This window comes from Salvelinus alpinus, chromosome 20 (genome assembly GCF_045679555.1).
Source record: "Salvelinus alpinus chromosome 20, SLU_Salpinus.1, whole genome shotgun sequence".
In the NCBI taxonomy this organism is placed as follows: domain Eukaryota; kingdom Metazoa; phylum Chordata; class Actinopteri; order Salmoniformes; family Salmonidae; genus Salvelinus; species Salvelinus alpinus.
Window position 1 is genome coordinate 36,274,642 of NC_092105.1, and position 16,085 is coordinate 36,290,726.

Sequence of the window (16,085 nt, forward strand, 5' to 3'; positions counted from 1 at the left end):
TCTAATGAATTTATTTGAATTGACTGATTTCCTTACATGATTTGTAACTCAGTAGAATTGTTTAATGTTGCATTTATATATATATTTTTTTTTACCCCCTTTTTCTCCCCAATTTCACAGTATCCAATTGTTAGTCGTTACTGTCTTGTCTCATCGCTAAAACTCCCGCATGGACTAGGGAGAGTCGAAGGTCGAGAGCCATGCGTCCCCAGAAACACAACCCAACCAAGCCGCACTGCTTCTTAACACAGCACGCATCCAACCCGGAAGCCAGCCGCACCAATATGTCGGAGGAAACACCGTACATCTAGCGACCTGGTCAGCGTGCACTGCACCCGGCCTGCCACAGGAGTCGCTAGTGCGCGATGAGACAAGGATATCCCTGCCGGCCAAACCCTCCCTAACCCGGACGACGCTAGGCCAATTGTGCGCCGCCCCATGGGCCTCCCGGTCGCGGCCGGCTGCGACAGAACCTGGGCTCGAACCCAGAGTCTCTGGTGGCACAGTGGCAAATTGCCTTAGACCACTGCGCCTCCCAGGAGGCCGCATTTGTATTTTTGATCACTATATATTGTTATTGATTACTGCATTGTTGGGTTTAGAGCTTGCAAGAAAGGCATTTCAATGTACTTGTGCATGTGACATTAAAACTTGAAACTTGGTAATTTTAAATACAAAACAGGCAAAACAGAAGACCGGAGATGGTCTGAACACAAAGCAGCTTCAGCTGAACAACAGCCATGTGTCACACGTGAAACATCCCAGAGAGAAAGTCTAACAGCAGATAATTGTGATTGTTATATCATTAAATTCAAATGCCCTCAATTTGTCATCTTAGATCAAGAAAGCAAGTATTTTGGCCTCAGATGTTTCTGCAGGCAGTTGGGTGCAGTCAGAACCCCCAAGGCACATGATTCAAATATCTAATAGGTTTAATAAATAACCAGGTGGAATTAGGATATTCTACAATGTTACTGGATTTTGTGTTGCACAGACAGATAAACAATTCATGAACATTACAATCCCTTCCCAGTGACATAATTAATATTGTGTGGAGATCTTTTTAAATCTGAAAACATCTTACGCTCAAAATCATTAGCAAATAGCTTCTTTTTTTTTTACTATGTCAGCACTAAATCAACACTAACCTGTGTTAACCTGAGATTATCTGCCTCTGTGGAGACATAAATCACACTCTGGCATTGACATACAACTAAATCAATACCTGAACACAAACACCCCTCTTATCTCACTTTACAAAACAAACCATCTCTGAACAAACCCAGAAAAACGGAACCATCAATCTCTCAAGAGTCATACTCCACAGGTCTTGGTAAGGGCAGAGCAAAGCTTTTGAGTAAATACCCTTTTTGTACCTCTGTGAAATTTGGAGGAGTTGGACTTCATAGCATGCAAGAGGTTTACAGGTCAAGTGACCCTGTGGCCAAGGTATTTGCTGGAATATGCATGTACTTGTTGTGACTCGCGAGTCGTTATATTTAGACTCTCTCTCATCTCCAACTGTCCTCAGTCCCAGGAATTCTCTCTCACAGGAGCAGTGCTGAGACGGAGTGGAGCAAAAGCACATTTTGGCATTTCAAAATCACAAGTGGGTGTCACAAGCGGGTGGACTGTCAGCATTAGAAAATGCTGATAGTCCATCTTGTAGTATTTGTCAAGTAATGATGCAAAAAAATTATATTTCAGATCAGACCCATTTCCCCATCCTGGCCAACCACAATTACCATTTTACAACACACTGGAAGTTAATTTCAGATTAGCATAGAGACAGATTCAAACTACACTGACATTTCTGAAGATGGTTTGTGTTTTTAGCCATATTTTTTTTTTTTACGATTAGCTAGTTAAAGTAGCAGTCCCATAAACAAGAAAAATCATCTACATTTAAATCACATTTCTTTAGAGGGCTATTGCCTAACCAAGCACACTGACTGATAAGAAATATAATGTGTAATGGTGTTGAAAACAAACAGTTCACTATACAACGTGGTAATAATAGCATCTGTGAATGTGGGTTTTCCTACCAAAATGGCATTGTAAGTCAAATGTGAACAGTAAGGCTTACCTCCTAAAGTTCAAATGAAGTGAAATCTAATCCACATGTATGTATCAGCAGAGATCAGTAAAAGCCCTGTTTAACAGATCCTTTCAGGTCAGGGTGACTGACTAGATGGATCCCTGGTTTACTAGAAGTCATTTCCTTCCCTGCCACTGCCGCCTTAACCCAGCGTTTATAAAGGGTCAGCGACCCCTAACTTCCTGACACCGCAGCAACTTGATTGGATGACATTTGGGGGTAGTGATGGAAACAGTCACAATCTGTCAGGAGAGTGTCAGCCAGTCTCCTCTCCAAGCCCCTCATTAGCATTCACATCAAAACACACACACACACACACACACGCACACACGCACACACGCACACACGCGCACACACGCACACACACACACACACACACACACACACACACACACACACACAATTTGGGGGAGGGGAGTACTCCAAAATACCCCTTATCTAGTGGGTGTGTCCATTAAGCAGCTAAAGGCAGCCTATATTAAACATGTGCCTGGGAGAGAGGGATTACTGGCCTTCACAAAGCAAAGCCAGTTGGTAGCCTGGGAACAGGTTACATATTAGCCAGAGAACATATTAGTACATGTTACTGAGTCACACTCTAGTATTGATTTAAGTCACATGAACAGCTAGGTCTCTGGAGGCAACAACCAATTTATTGAGGTCCGTCTCCAAACATCTTAGCATAGGTATATTCCCCTGCAGCACACTCCCTAATCAAACACTGAGTTGAAACACAATATGATAAGACCGAGCTTGTGCTCTTTCGAAATGACTAGGCTATCTCTGGTTTTAGTACAAACTACAAAACAACCTCACCTTCCTTGAACCCTATTTTGGTCTTCCTCGCTTCCTTTAGGAAATCAGTAGGTTTTCCCCCTGGAGGTCACTGGGAACAGTGTAGTTCCCATGACGAGGAAGGAAAGGAGTCGGGAAGGGGCACAATCACTTCCAAGCGCAGTCTCTGCAGGGGTGCAGACATTTTTAAGAGGACTTAACTACTTCCAGAGTTCTGAGTTCCGGTTAAGCTCAGCTATGTCTGGAAAACACATTCCAGAAGCAGTGCAGCTGACTGGTGCTCTGTTCAGCTAACTAACCAGGCTGCTCCGTTCAGCTAACTAACCAGGCTGCTCTGTTCAGCTAACTAACCAGGCTGCTCCGTTCAGCTAACTAACCAGGCTGCTCTGTTCAGCTAACTAACCAGGCTGCTCCGTTCAGCTAACTAACCAGGCTGCTCTGTTCAGCTAACTAACCAGGCTGCTCTGTTCAGCTAACTAACCAGGCACCGGGCTCTGATAACAACACAGTACACATCCACAGCATGTAGGGAGAAAAACACTGCATAGCAGCATTTTTTATTATTTTTTATGTCCTGGGCTTTGCGTCCACACAATTTCCCCCTGTGCGTGCAAACCGCCACAGTTCTCCATGTGGGTTATATACTATGAGAAGCTCATTTCGTATTTGAGGCAGATGGCTTTGGAGTGAATTCCACAGTGAAGGGCTGCAGTCACACTAAATATATGCAGCATGTTGAATGTTGATCTAGGACATACCGTGCATTCAGACCCCTTGACTTTTTTCACATTTTGTTACGTTACAGCCTTATTCTAAAATGGATTAAATTGCTTTTCCCCCCTCATCAATCTACACACAATACCTCATAATTACAAAGCAAAAACAGTTTTTTAGAATTTATTGGGAAATTTATTAAAATAAAAAATTGAAATATCACATTTACATCAGTATTCAGACCCTTTACTCAGTACTTTGTTGAATCCCTTCTGGCAGCGATTACAGCCTCGATTCTTCAAGCTTGGCACACCTGTATTTGGGGAGTTTCTCCCATTCATCTCTGCAGATTCCCTCAAGCTCTGTCAGGTTGGATGGGGAGCGTCCCGATCGAACATCCAGAGATGTTCGATCGTTCAAGTCCGGGCTCTGGCTGGGCCACTCAAGGACATTCAGAGACTGGTCCCGAAGCCACTTCTGCATTGTCTTGGCTGTGTGCTTAGGGTTGTTGTCCTGTTGGAAGATGAACCTTCACCCCAGTCTGAGGTCCTGAGCTCTCTGGAGTAAGTTTTCATCAAGGATCTCTCTGTACTTTGCTCCGTTCATCTTTCCCTCGATCCTGACTAGTCTCCCAGTCCCTGCCTCTGAAAAACATTCACACAGCATGATGCTGCCACCACCATGCTTCACCGTAGGGATGGTGCCAGGTTTCCTCCAGACGTGACGCTTGGCATTCAGGCCAAAGAGTTCAATCTGGGTTTCATGAGACCAGAGAATATTGTTTCTCGTGGTCTGAGAGACCTTTAGGTGCTTTTGGCAAACTCCAAGCGGGCTGCCATGTGCCTTTTACTGAGGAGTGGCTTCCGTCTGGCCATTCTACCATAAAGGCCTGATTGGTGGAGTGCTGCAGAGATGGTTGTCCTTCTGGAAGGTTCTCCCATCTCCACAGAGGAATTCTGGACCTCTGTCAGAGTGACCATCGGGTTCTTGGTCACCTCCCTGACCAAGGCCCTTCTCCCCCGATTGCTCAGTTTGGCCGGGCGGCCAGCTCTAGGAAGAGTATTGTTGGTTCTAAACTTCTTCCATTTAAGAATTATGGAGGCCACTGTGTTCTTGGGGACCTTCAATACTGCATAAATGTTTTGGTACCCTTCCCCAGATCTGTGCCTCAACACAATCCTGTCTCGGAGCTCTACGGACAATTCCTTTGACCTCATGGCTTGGTTTTTGCTCTGACACGCACTGTCAACTGTGGGACCTTATATAGACAGGTGTGTGCCTTTCCAAATAATGTCCAATCAATTGAATTTACCATCAAGTTGTAGAAACATATCAAGGATGATCAATGCTGTTTTCAACTCTCTAGAGACAGCAGGAGCGGTAGAGATACACTCAATGATCGGCTATGAAAAGCCAACTGACATTTACTCCTGAGGTGCTGACCTGTTGCACCCTCGACAACCACTGTGATTATTATTATTTGACCCTGCTGGTCATCTATGAACATTTGAACATCTTGGCCATGTTCTGTTATAATCTCCACCCGGCACTGCCAGAAGAGGACTGGCCACCCCTTATAGCCTGGTTCCTCTCTAGGTTTCTTCCTAGGTTCTGGCCTTTCTTGGGAGTTTTTCCTAGCCACCGTGCTTCAACACCTGCATTGCTTGCTGTTTGGGGTTTTATGCTGGGTTTCTGTACAGCACTTTGTGACATCAGCTGATGTAAGAAGGGCTTTATAAATACATTTGATTTGAGTTGATCAATGGAAACAGGATGCACTTGAGCTCAATTTCGAGTCTCATAGCGAAGGGTCTGAATAGATATAAATAATACTTTTTTATTTTAATACATTTGCAAAAACTAAAACCTGTTTTCGCTAAGTCATGATAGGATATCGTGTGTAGATTGATGAGGATATACATATATATTTTTAATCTATTTTAGAAAAAATGCTGTAAAGTAACAAAATATGGAAAAGGGGAAGAGGTTTGAATACTTTCCGAATGTACTGTACGCATATATTTATACATTTTCCGACCTCATGGCTACCATATCTTTCCTACCGTGACCACTTATGGTTGTTTTAACAGAGAAACAGGGTGGTCCAGACCCTTTCTATGAGATATGACCATTCAATTAAAGTCATACTGTATATGTATCCTCATCAATCTACACACGATATCCTATCATAGACAATATTTCCAAACTGCAACGGCTCTTATACGTCATTTTAAGTGGTTGATAGCATAGGGCCAAGGGAGGGGAGAGTGTACTGTAAGTGTAATCTGATAAGGAAATGCTCAAAGCCTTCACCTACTAACAACTCCTACTATTGCCAAACTGCTCTCTCAAGACTGACACACTAAATTCAGGGGAGATATCACAACACACAGCGGTGTTAAAATGCCTCATGTCAGGGAAGTTTGGAGCATCTTCTAAAGAAAGGGAAAGGGGGATACCTAGTCAGTTGTACAACTGAATGCATTCAACTGAAATGTGTCTTCCGCATTTCACCCAACCCCTCTGTATCAGAAGACCTTTGTGCAAACCATCTATGCTGGGGCATTACTTTAAATTACGAGACATTTCCCTAACAACAAGACAAAAACCTCATGGTATTTCACCCCCTATAAATGTCTAAAAGTCTGAAGAAAAAATTTGAAAGAGAGTTGAGGTCTCTTTGATACCTGACTTACTTGTTAAAATTTTCCAGTAGTAAACATATGATCCCACCATAAAGGATTCTTCTATTTATTGTGTGAAACTGTTAAGGTGGTAGACTACCTCCTGTATTTCTGTTTTATTGGTTCTTACAGACTAAAAAAGACACTTCAATGTAAATAACCATACCTGTCACCCTATAAATACCATTACCTCCAGGTTATGCCTGCAGGTTTAAAACAAATGGTGCTTGGTTTACTTTTAAGTCATGGTGGCCTCCACAGTTTGACATCAAGCAGAAGCCTTAAATGAGAGGTTGCACGAGAGGGGATACTGGAGGTAGAGAGATATTTTCACACCACTTGGCACAGATCTGGCAGTGTCCTGTCACTAGGAAGGAACACTTAGCAAGAAACTGATTCTTAAAATCTAAACCGATAGAGAAAACATTTACCACTTGGCAGTCCATCTAGGATTTCAAATTTTTTCTGTGATAGTTGCAAGCCAAAATGCTTGATTTTGCTGCAGCAATCATGACATTTAACGCCGATTTCGTCCAATTTGTCATGAAAATGCAATGACGAGGGAAAAAGTTTGTTGACGTGTTGCTTGATTGAATCATTTTATGCGGTAAAATTGCAGTGATTGGTTAAAATTGCGAGCCCTCTTTTTGGAGTGTGGTGATGGAAGTTATATGCGGTAATATTGCGATGATTTTACTGTTTTATGCAGTAATAGTGCAGTGATTGGTCAAATTTGAAAGCCCTCGCATACATTCATGCTAAATTTGTTACGATCACAGAATCGCAAAATCCTGGAGGGACTGCCTGTTGGTAATGGTCCCATAAAGCTGCATGTACAGTCTTAGCAGTAGAGTCCAGACCACAGTGTTACAATGTGATGTGGCTAAATCACAGTGATACAAGGGACTATCCTAGATGGACTTTACTAACTGAGTGGCAAACATAAATATTTGAATGGTATCATTCTGTGAGAAACTGGGAATGCAATCTAAACTACCCACCTAAACTTTATGGTGTGGTTTGCCCTGAGGGGAACAGCATTCTCACTTCAGTTAAAGGCCCAGTGCAGTCAAAAACGTGATATTCCTATGTTTTCTAATAACACTGAAACAAAATATAAATGCAACATGCAACAATTTTTAAGATTTCACTGAGATACAGTTTATATAAGGAAATCAGTCAATTTAAATAAAAACATTAGGCCCTATTCTATGGATTTCACGACTGGGAATACAGATATGCATGTTGGTCACAGATACATTGGATCAGAAAACCAGTCAGTATCTGGTATGGATCTCATCATGGTATTTCTGTGCATTCAAATTGCCATCGATAAAATGCAATTGTGTTCATTGTCCGTAGCTTATGCCTGCCCATACCATAACCCCACCACCACCATGAGGCACTCTGTTCACAACGTTGACATCAGCAAACTGCTCGACCACACGACGCCATACACACTATCTGCCATCTGCCTGGTACAGTTGAAACCGGGATTCATCGGCGAAGCGCACACTTCTCCAGCTTGACAGTGGCCATCGAAGGTGAGTATTTGTCCACTGAAGTCGGTTACGACGTTGAACTACAGTCAGGTCAAGACCAGGACGACCAGCACACAGATGAGCTTCCCTGAGACCTTTCTGACAGTTTGTGCAGAAATTCTTTTGTTGTGCAAACCCACAGTTTCATCAGCTGTCTGGGTGGCTGGTCTCAGACGATCCTGCAGGTGAACAAGTAGGATATGGAGGTCCTGGGGTGGCGTGGTTACATGTGGTCTACGGTTGTGAGGCCGGTTAGACGTACTGCCAAATTCTCTAAAATGATGTTGGAGGCGGCTTATGGTAGAGAAATTAACATTAAATTCTCTGGCAACAGCTCTGGTGGACATTCCTGCAGTCAGCATGCCAATTGCACGCTCCCTCAAAACTTGACACATCTGTGGCATTGTGTTGTGTGACAAAATATTTTAGAGTGGCCTTTTATAGTCACCAGCACAAGGTGCACCTGTGTAATGATCATGTTGTTTAATCAGCTTCTTGATATGCTACACCTGTCAGGTGGATGGATTATTTTGGCAAAGGACAAATGCTCACTAACAGGGATGTAAACCAATTTGTCAACCAAATTTGAGAGAAATAAGCTTTTTGTCCATATGGAACATTTTGGGGATCTTTAACTTCAGCCCATGAAACATGTGACCAACACTTTACATGTTGCGTTTATATTTTTGTTCAGTATATATTTCCACACTATGGAGTTGGAATAATACTGTGAAATTGTAAAAATTATGCTAAAACATTTTTACTGTTTCGGTGGGAGAGAGTTTGGGCCTTGCACAGGGACTTCACAATTAGGTAAATTAGTTAATAGACCAATAAGAAAGACAGTTCCAAACCTCTCTGCCAATAACAGCTACTTTTCTGTTTTCCCCTCCTCACTTAAACCACTCCCACACAGTCCTAGCTACATTTTAGCTTGAGAAATTGCTCTTTAACTCTTAGGGATAGGCCCCTTTTTTCACAATTTCCTGTCTGAATGACGTGCCCAAAGTAAACAGCCTGTAGCTCAGGCCCTGAAGCCAGGATATGCATATCTTACCATTGGAAAGAAAACACCTTGAAGTTTGTAGAAATGTTAAAATAACGTAGGAGAATATAACACAATATATATGGTGGGAGACAATCCAAAGAAAAACCAACCTGAAGTTTGTTTTTGAGAGACCATCCTCTTAGAAATGCAAGAGAAAGGTCATATTGTAAAATGTCATATTCCTATGGCTTCCACAGGGTGTAAGCAAGCTATGTTCAAGGTTTCAGGCTTGTAACTTCAAAAACGTTTTAGTAGAAGGACACTGTCTTGGAAATTCATGTTTGCGTGCGCCATGAAGAAATTATGCACCTGCTAAAATCCTATTGAACATACTTCTTTCCGAAATAAATATTATAGTTTGATTACATTTGAGGGTATCTGAGGAGTAAATAGAAACATATTTGACTTGTTGAAACAAAGTTGAGGGGGTAGATTTTCAGATTCCTTTCTCTGCAAGTTCAACGAGTGGATTACTCAAATCAATGGCACCAACTAAACTGACTTTTTGGGATATAAAGAAGGATTTTATCTAACAAAACGACACTACATGTTGTAGCTGGGAACCTTTGGATGACAAATCAGAGGAAGATTTTCAAAAAGTAAGTGAATATTTAATCGTTATATGTGAATGTATGAAACCTGTGCCGGTGGAAAAATATTTTGATGTGGGCCGCCGTCCTCAAACAATCGCATGGCATATTTTCACTGTAATAGCTACTGTAAATCGGACAGCACAGTTAGATTAACAAGAATTTAAGCTTTCAGCCGACACTTATATGTACCTAAATGTTTAAAATCCATAATATTTATGAATATTTATTTGAATTGCGCGCCCTTCAGCTTCACCGGAAGTTGTCCCGCTAGCGGGACACCGATCCTTGTAAGAGGTAATTTTTTCATTTTTTTAACTATTTTAATTGAAAACATCACAGTAAGGTACCTTATTGTTGCCCAGAAATTATTTGATATTGAGATCAAAACGGCTGCATTAGACCTTTAAGACACTTAATAGACCAGTAAGACTGGATTTTAATAAGATATGCAGATATTTTCACAATACACATGACTGAAGACTCAATATAATAGTGCATGACTTCTAAGAATGAAGTGTCTGCTTTGATTTGACTTTCATAAAACTGTGGAAGTTAATCAACTGATCATATTTGTCTTCTGGTTTATTTGATCAATCATGAAGCTACCTGTGGTTGGATGAACTGATAGGGTAATGACTGTTTATGGTGTCTGTATCAGTTAAGAGACGAACAAGAGGTTTGTGGTGCGGTGAAATTCTCTTCAGACCATCTACATCAAGGTGACACCAAAAGAAAAACAGAGAGAGAAAGAGTGAGAAAAAATATTCTTCTGACAGCTTTAAACTGAAATGTTTCAGCCATTGTCTGTATACTGTTACACTCTACCAGTTTGGAAAGCCCTGGGCCAATACAAATGACAGATTTATAGCTTTGTTTTTGGCAGCCGGGTATTGGACTCTACAGTAGGCAATGTTGTTAAAGGTAGAGAAGTAGAAAGAGGGCGAGTCGCTTCATGAGAGGGACTGTATGTAAGTGGACACACCCGTCACTAGTGTCAGCATGGCTTGTTGTATGACAATACTCAGTGACGCCTTGAGGGTTGTGGGTACCTGAGTGGACATGGAATACAATGAGAGTCCCTATTTTTTAGCTGCAGTTGATTGGGGGGAAGGAGAAAAGGGAGAAAGTCTTGAGTCATGGATTTGGAGGTGTTATAGGGTAGGATGTTGGTGGGGCAAGGACGCCCTGTGGTGTAACGAGCTGCTGAATCATGGAAAGTTTTGTCTTTTGTTTTTGGCATGCATCTCTATTGCCTCAGTTATTCTGAACACAATCTAAAACGTACAAGATGGTGCCGGAGGGGATGGCTGCCGTCTTATCGGCTCTTAACCAACCATGCTATTTTGTTTGTTTTTTCGCGTTGCTCATAACTTGTTTTGTACATAATGTTGCTGCTACCGTCTCTTATGACCGAATAGAGCTTCTGGACATCAGAACTGGGATTACTCACCTCAAATTGGACGAGGAGTTCTTCAATGAGTCAGATGCAGGAGATATACTACAGACGCCCGACCAGGCCCAGATCCCTGTGATTCGCTGGAAAAGGAAACGTAGGTTTCGCGGAAAGAGATCTGAATGCCTTGTGAGGATCAGGTGACGAGTGCCAAATCTGCCCTTGCCTTCCTAACGTTCAATCGCTGGAAAATAAATGGGACAAAGTGAAAGCACGTATATCCTACCAACGGGACATTAAAAACTGTAATATCTTATGTTTCACTGAGTCTGAACACGACATTAAGAACATACAGTTGGCGGGTTATACACTCCATCGACAGGATAGAACAACAGCTTCTAGTAAGACACGGAGCGGGGGCCTATGCATATTTGTAAACAATAGCTGGTGCAAAATATCTAAGGAAGTCTCAAGGTTTTGCTCGCCTGAGGTAGAGTATCTCATGATAAGCTGTAGACAACACTATCGACCTAGAGAGTTTATCTGTATTTTTTGTAGCTGTCTACATACCACCACAGACCGAGGCTGGCACTAAAACCGCACTCAATGAGCTGTATTCCGCCATAAGCAAACAGGAAAACGCTCATCCAGAGGTGGCGCTCCTAGTGGCCGGGGACTTTAATGGCTGCATTCAGTTTTACCTAATTTATATCAGCATGTTAAATGTGCAACCAGAGGGAAAACAATTCTAGACCACCTTTACTCCACACAGAGACGTGTACAAAGCTCTCCCTCGCCCTCCATTTTGTAAATCTGACCATAACTCTATCCTCCTGATTCCTGCTTACAATTTAAAAAAAATTAAGCAGGAAGCACCAGTGACTCGGTCTATAAAAAAGTGGTCAGATGAAGCAGATGCTAAACTACAGGACTATTTTGCTAGCACAGACAGAAATATGTTCCGGGATTCTTCCGATGGCATTGAGGAGTACACTACATCAGTACATAATTACCTCAATTACCTCGACACCGGTGCCCCCGCCCATTGACACATTGACTCTGTACCAGTAGCCCCTGTATATAACCCTGCTATTGTTATTTACTGCTTCTCTTTAATTATTTGTTCTTATCTCATACTTTTTTTTTGTTGGTATTTTCTTAAAACTGCATTGTTGGTTAAGGGCTTGTAAGTAAGTATTTCACTGTAACGTCTGCACCTGTTGTATTCGGCGCATGTGACAAATACGATTTGATTACAAGGTTGGGGGGAGTATTGTGTGTAAAGCAGGGTGTTCTATGAGCCATTCCCACAATCTCAGCCACACAGAAACAGCTGGCCATGTCGACCTCACAGTGGGCAGGTGAGCAAACAGCCCTGAGTGGTTGAGTGGTGCTGGCTGCATCAGGCCCGCATGGCAGGCAGAAAGAGAACTTCCCTCAGCATCCTACTGGCACGAGAAGCCATCGTGCACAGAGAGAAACCATCACTAAGAAGTGCTACCCACAGGAATGCGCTGGCCATTAGAAGCCCCCATTAGGAAGTAGAGAGAGGGGCTCAGGTTACTGTGTGTGTGGCTGGAGCGCACCAGGGCCTTATTGAGCCGACGACTCAAAGGGATGCCACAGGACTCATCTTCAATAAAACTCCCACTGGAGGTCATATTATACTTCAGAGGGCTCAGGAAAAATGTGCTCTCTCTCACTGTCTCTGTGCATGTTTTGTTTTGCTGTATCACTTAAGTGGAAGGCATTCCAATAATGCAATAGCTATAACAGTTAGAATACAATCACAAACAAGTACAAACATGTTGCAGAATGCACAGGAGGAAAACAGAGATGAGAAGAAGAGTGAGGAACATCAACGAAGAGCATACGAACAGAATTACCTGAGATATCCTGATAAAATCTTCAATCAGAGTCTCTCTGTCTTCTGTATTCTTTTACATAAAAAGAAAAGGAGAAGTGGTAAGAGAAGTACCCCCACTGTTCTCCAAACAAGCAGGTTCGGTCACTGTCTGCTCTAAACAAAACCAAGTTCCCGCTTCCTTTGGAGTGTGGTTTAAACATCTCCCCATCTTTGTTTTTTGTTCTCGTCCTCTCCCACGCACACGCTTTACTATGTAGATCCAACACAGGAAGTGACTAAGGGGCTGGTCAGTTCTCTGTCACAAACCCCTCAGCCCTAAGGCCCTATAAAACCCAAGAGGCCTTTTCTTCAGGCTTTACTGCTCTTTTGTGTGCATGGGTCGTTCTCCCTCTTGTTTGACAATATCAGGCAGTCAGAGCCCAGGCAGACACACTGGTTGTAAAACCACTCAGGCTGTCGACAACCCTCTGATCAACACCAGAGCTTCGAGAAGGCCATCGAGAGGTGTCTCCTGCTGTGGATGGTCTAGCATGTCTAGACTGGAGGTTGACCTCCCTTTGGTAGGCCTATATAGCCTGGGCTGAACGCTTTGGAAAATGACTATGTGTGAGGACCAACTTGCAGAGGGATTAGGTGCCTTTAAAAGCAAGTCACAAAATTGAATGAAGAATACCTGATCATTATGGAAATCACCGTTCTAACAAAAATGTGCCAGTTGCTTGTACTATAAAGTTTAACAGTCAGATGAGTCTGCACTCAGAAGGTGAAACCATGTTGGTTCACATGACTGGTCCCAGTTCAGTAATGACTTGAAGACAGGGGATTATAGTAAACAAAGCCAGTGAAGTGTGACAAAGGACCTATCTAGAGAATAGCTGGAAGCAAAACAAACATCTATCCTCAAAGGCTGCTCCGAAATCTATATTATGTCTGTTGTCTGTGGTCGGTCAAAATGCCTTTAGGAAAAACGTTAACTTCATCTCTCCCTTTTCACTTTTTCTCTCTAAATCAGATTATGTCAGACAAGATCTCATCTATGCAGCTTTCTCTGAGGGCTTTGAAGTTATAATACAGGACCTAAACCAATCCAGGTGGATGGAGTTTACTATGTTTTCACTGCCTGGTAATGGCCATATAAAAACTAACCTAAGTGTTCTGCATGGGACGCAGCGTTACACGCAGCATTACACAACCATCTGATTAGAGTCAACCATTAGCTAGGAGATAACTGTCACACCCTGATCTGTTTCACCTGTCTTGTGCTTGTCTCCACCCCCCTCCAGCTGTTGCCCATTTTCCCCATTATCCCATGCATTTATACTGGTGTTTTCTGTTTGTTGGTTGCCAGTTTGTCTTGTCTCATCAAGCCTACCAGCGTGGTTTTCCCCGTACCCCTGTTCTCTCTAGTCCCTGTTTTCTAGTCCCTCCGGTTTTGACCTTTCTGCCTGCCCTGGCCCTGCCTGCTGTTCTGTACCTTTCTGACACCGCCCTGGATTACTGACCTCTGCCTGCCTGCCGTTCTGTACCTTACTGACTCTGCACTGGGTTACTGACCCATTTTGTTAGTTCGAATCACAGATGTTAATTGTCTGCATCTGGGTCTTATCCTGAGTCCTGATAATAACTGTATTCATTTATCCATTGTACAGTATGATGTTCATCAGTTTTCAGATATAGTTTGACATGTGTAATAAAAGATGCAGAAAACTTCTCAACATTGCCTTTGATTACGTAGGCTGATACTAAAACTACTAGGGTAGCCCCGACAAAAAAACGATTGTTTGGTCGAAATGTTTAAATGTGTATTTTTCCCCATATAGACACCCTGATCTGTTTCACCTGTCCTTATGATTGTGTCCACCCCCTCCAGGTGTCGCTTATTTTCCCTGGTGTACTTATCCCTGTCTCTCTGTTCCAGTTCATCTTGTATGTTCAAGTCAACCGGTGTGTTTTTTCCCGTGCTCCTACTTTTCTATTCTCTTCTACTAGTCCTCCCGCTTTTGCCTGTGCCTGTTTTCTGGACTCCATTCCCGCCTGCCTGACCATTCTGCCTGCCCTGACCTCGAGCCTGCCATTCTGGATATCTGAACTGGTTTTGACCTTTGGCCTGTCCATGACCATTCTCTTACCTACCCCTTTTGGATTGTTAATAAACATCTTGGACTCTAACCATCTGCCTCCTGTGTCTGCATCTGGGTCTCGCCTTGTGCCCTTATACCCGGTGTTAAAAAAAACAACAATATGCACTGAGCTTGTCTGATGCTTTAAGCACACAGTTTGATGAAATAATTAAGACACACAAATTACTCTCGAGGGATCCAGGGAGAAGGGTAACCAGAAAAGAAAAACCTGTCCCTGACCCTCCACCTCCCGCTGGCCACAGATTCTGCCATTAAGCTCTTGATGTTGTTGGTAATAGGCTACACCAGGGGTCGGCAACCTTTTTTATGTGAAGTGCCAAGTTACAATTTATCTTACCATTTCTACCAAACTGCGTGCTAGTTAAGATTTTCATATGCACATTTTCGTGGAACAGTTTCATTTAAATTATAATAACATATTTTTGTTCTATTGCCAACTAGGTAGAAAATAGCCTACATAAAGCCATCAAATAAAAACATTGCAGGTAAAAAAATATCCTGATAAAAAAATCCTATACATAAAAATACAAATGTAAATGTTTATTTAACTAGGCAAGTCAGTCAAGAACAAACTCTTATTTACAATGATGACCAAACCCAGACGATGCTGGGTCAATTGTGTGCCGCACTATGGGACCCCCAATCACGGCCGGATGTGATACAGCCTGGATTCAAACCAGGGACTGTAGTGACGCCTCTTGCACTGAGATGGAGTGCCTTAGACCGCTGCGCCACTCGGGAGCCCCTAAATCAAATAGGGATACGCATGGAGGTTTGTTCATGTTCTTCAATCACATTTATCTCTCTACTCTGCCTGTCTGTAATGAACTTGACTAATTGTATTAACTAGCAACTAGGTCAGGCCCACAGCTCATGCTAGAAAGCTTGCAACATTGTATCAACTATTCTGGGCCATCAGAGTTTCCCATGCCAGTGAGCTCCTGACAGACACAGCTGTATTTGCGCAAGGGATAAGAAGTAATTAGGTATTTCATGACGTTTCCACTGGATCAGAGCATGACATTTTTCCAGAGGCTTGGTGGTTATCAAAAGGGAGATAGCTGGAATTATTATTTTTTAAATACAGTGCATTCGGAAAGTATTCAGACCCCTTGATTTTTCCCCACATTTTGTTACGTTACAGTCTTTTCTAAAATGTATTTAAAACAAATATATCACAAAACAGTTTATACTTATTCTTTTGCAAATGT

At 42.5% G+C, this 16,085-nt stretch overlaps 1 protein-coding gene across 5 annotated transcripts in view; it reads right to left on the reverse strand.

Annotated features, from left to right (window-relative positions):
* Nucleotides 1–16,085, reverse strand: part of LOC139546767 (ly6/PLAUR domain-containing protein 6B-like) — a 49,499-nt gene that overhangs the window by 20,286 nt on the left and 13,128 nt on the right. Inside the window, exons 2-3 of one of the 5 annotated variants that reach the window (XM_071355523.1) lie at nt 12,753–12,803; nt 10,924–11,110 (exon numbers count right to left, since the gene is read on the reverse strand). The exons of 1 other annotated variant lie outside the window; for it this stretch is intronic. The gene's annotated coding sequence lies outside the window, so the exon portion shown is untranslated. Of the gene's footprint in view, nt 1–2,086; nt 2,235–10,923; nt 11,111–12,752; nt 12,804–16,085 lie in introns of those variants that run through there. 3 more of the 5 variants (XM_071355525.1, XM_071355526.1, XM_071355524.1) reach the window with 3 other exon arrangements.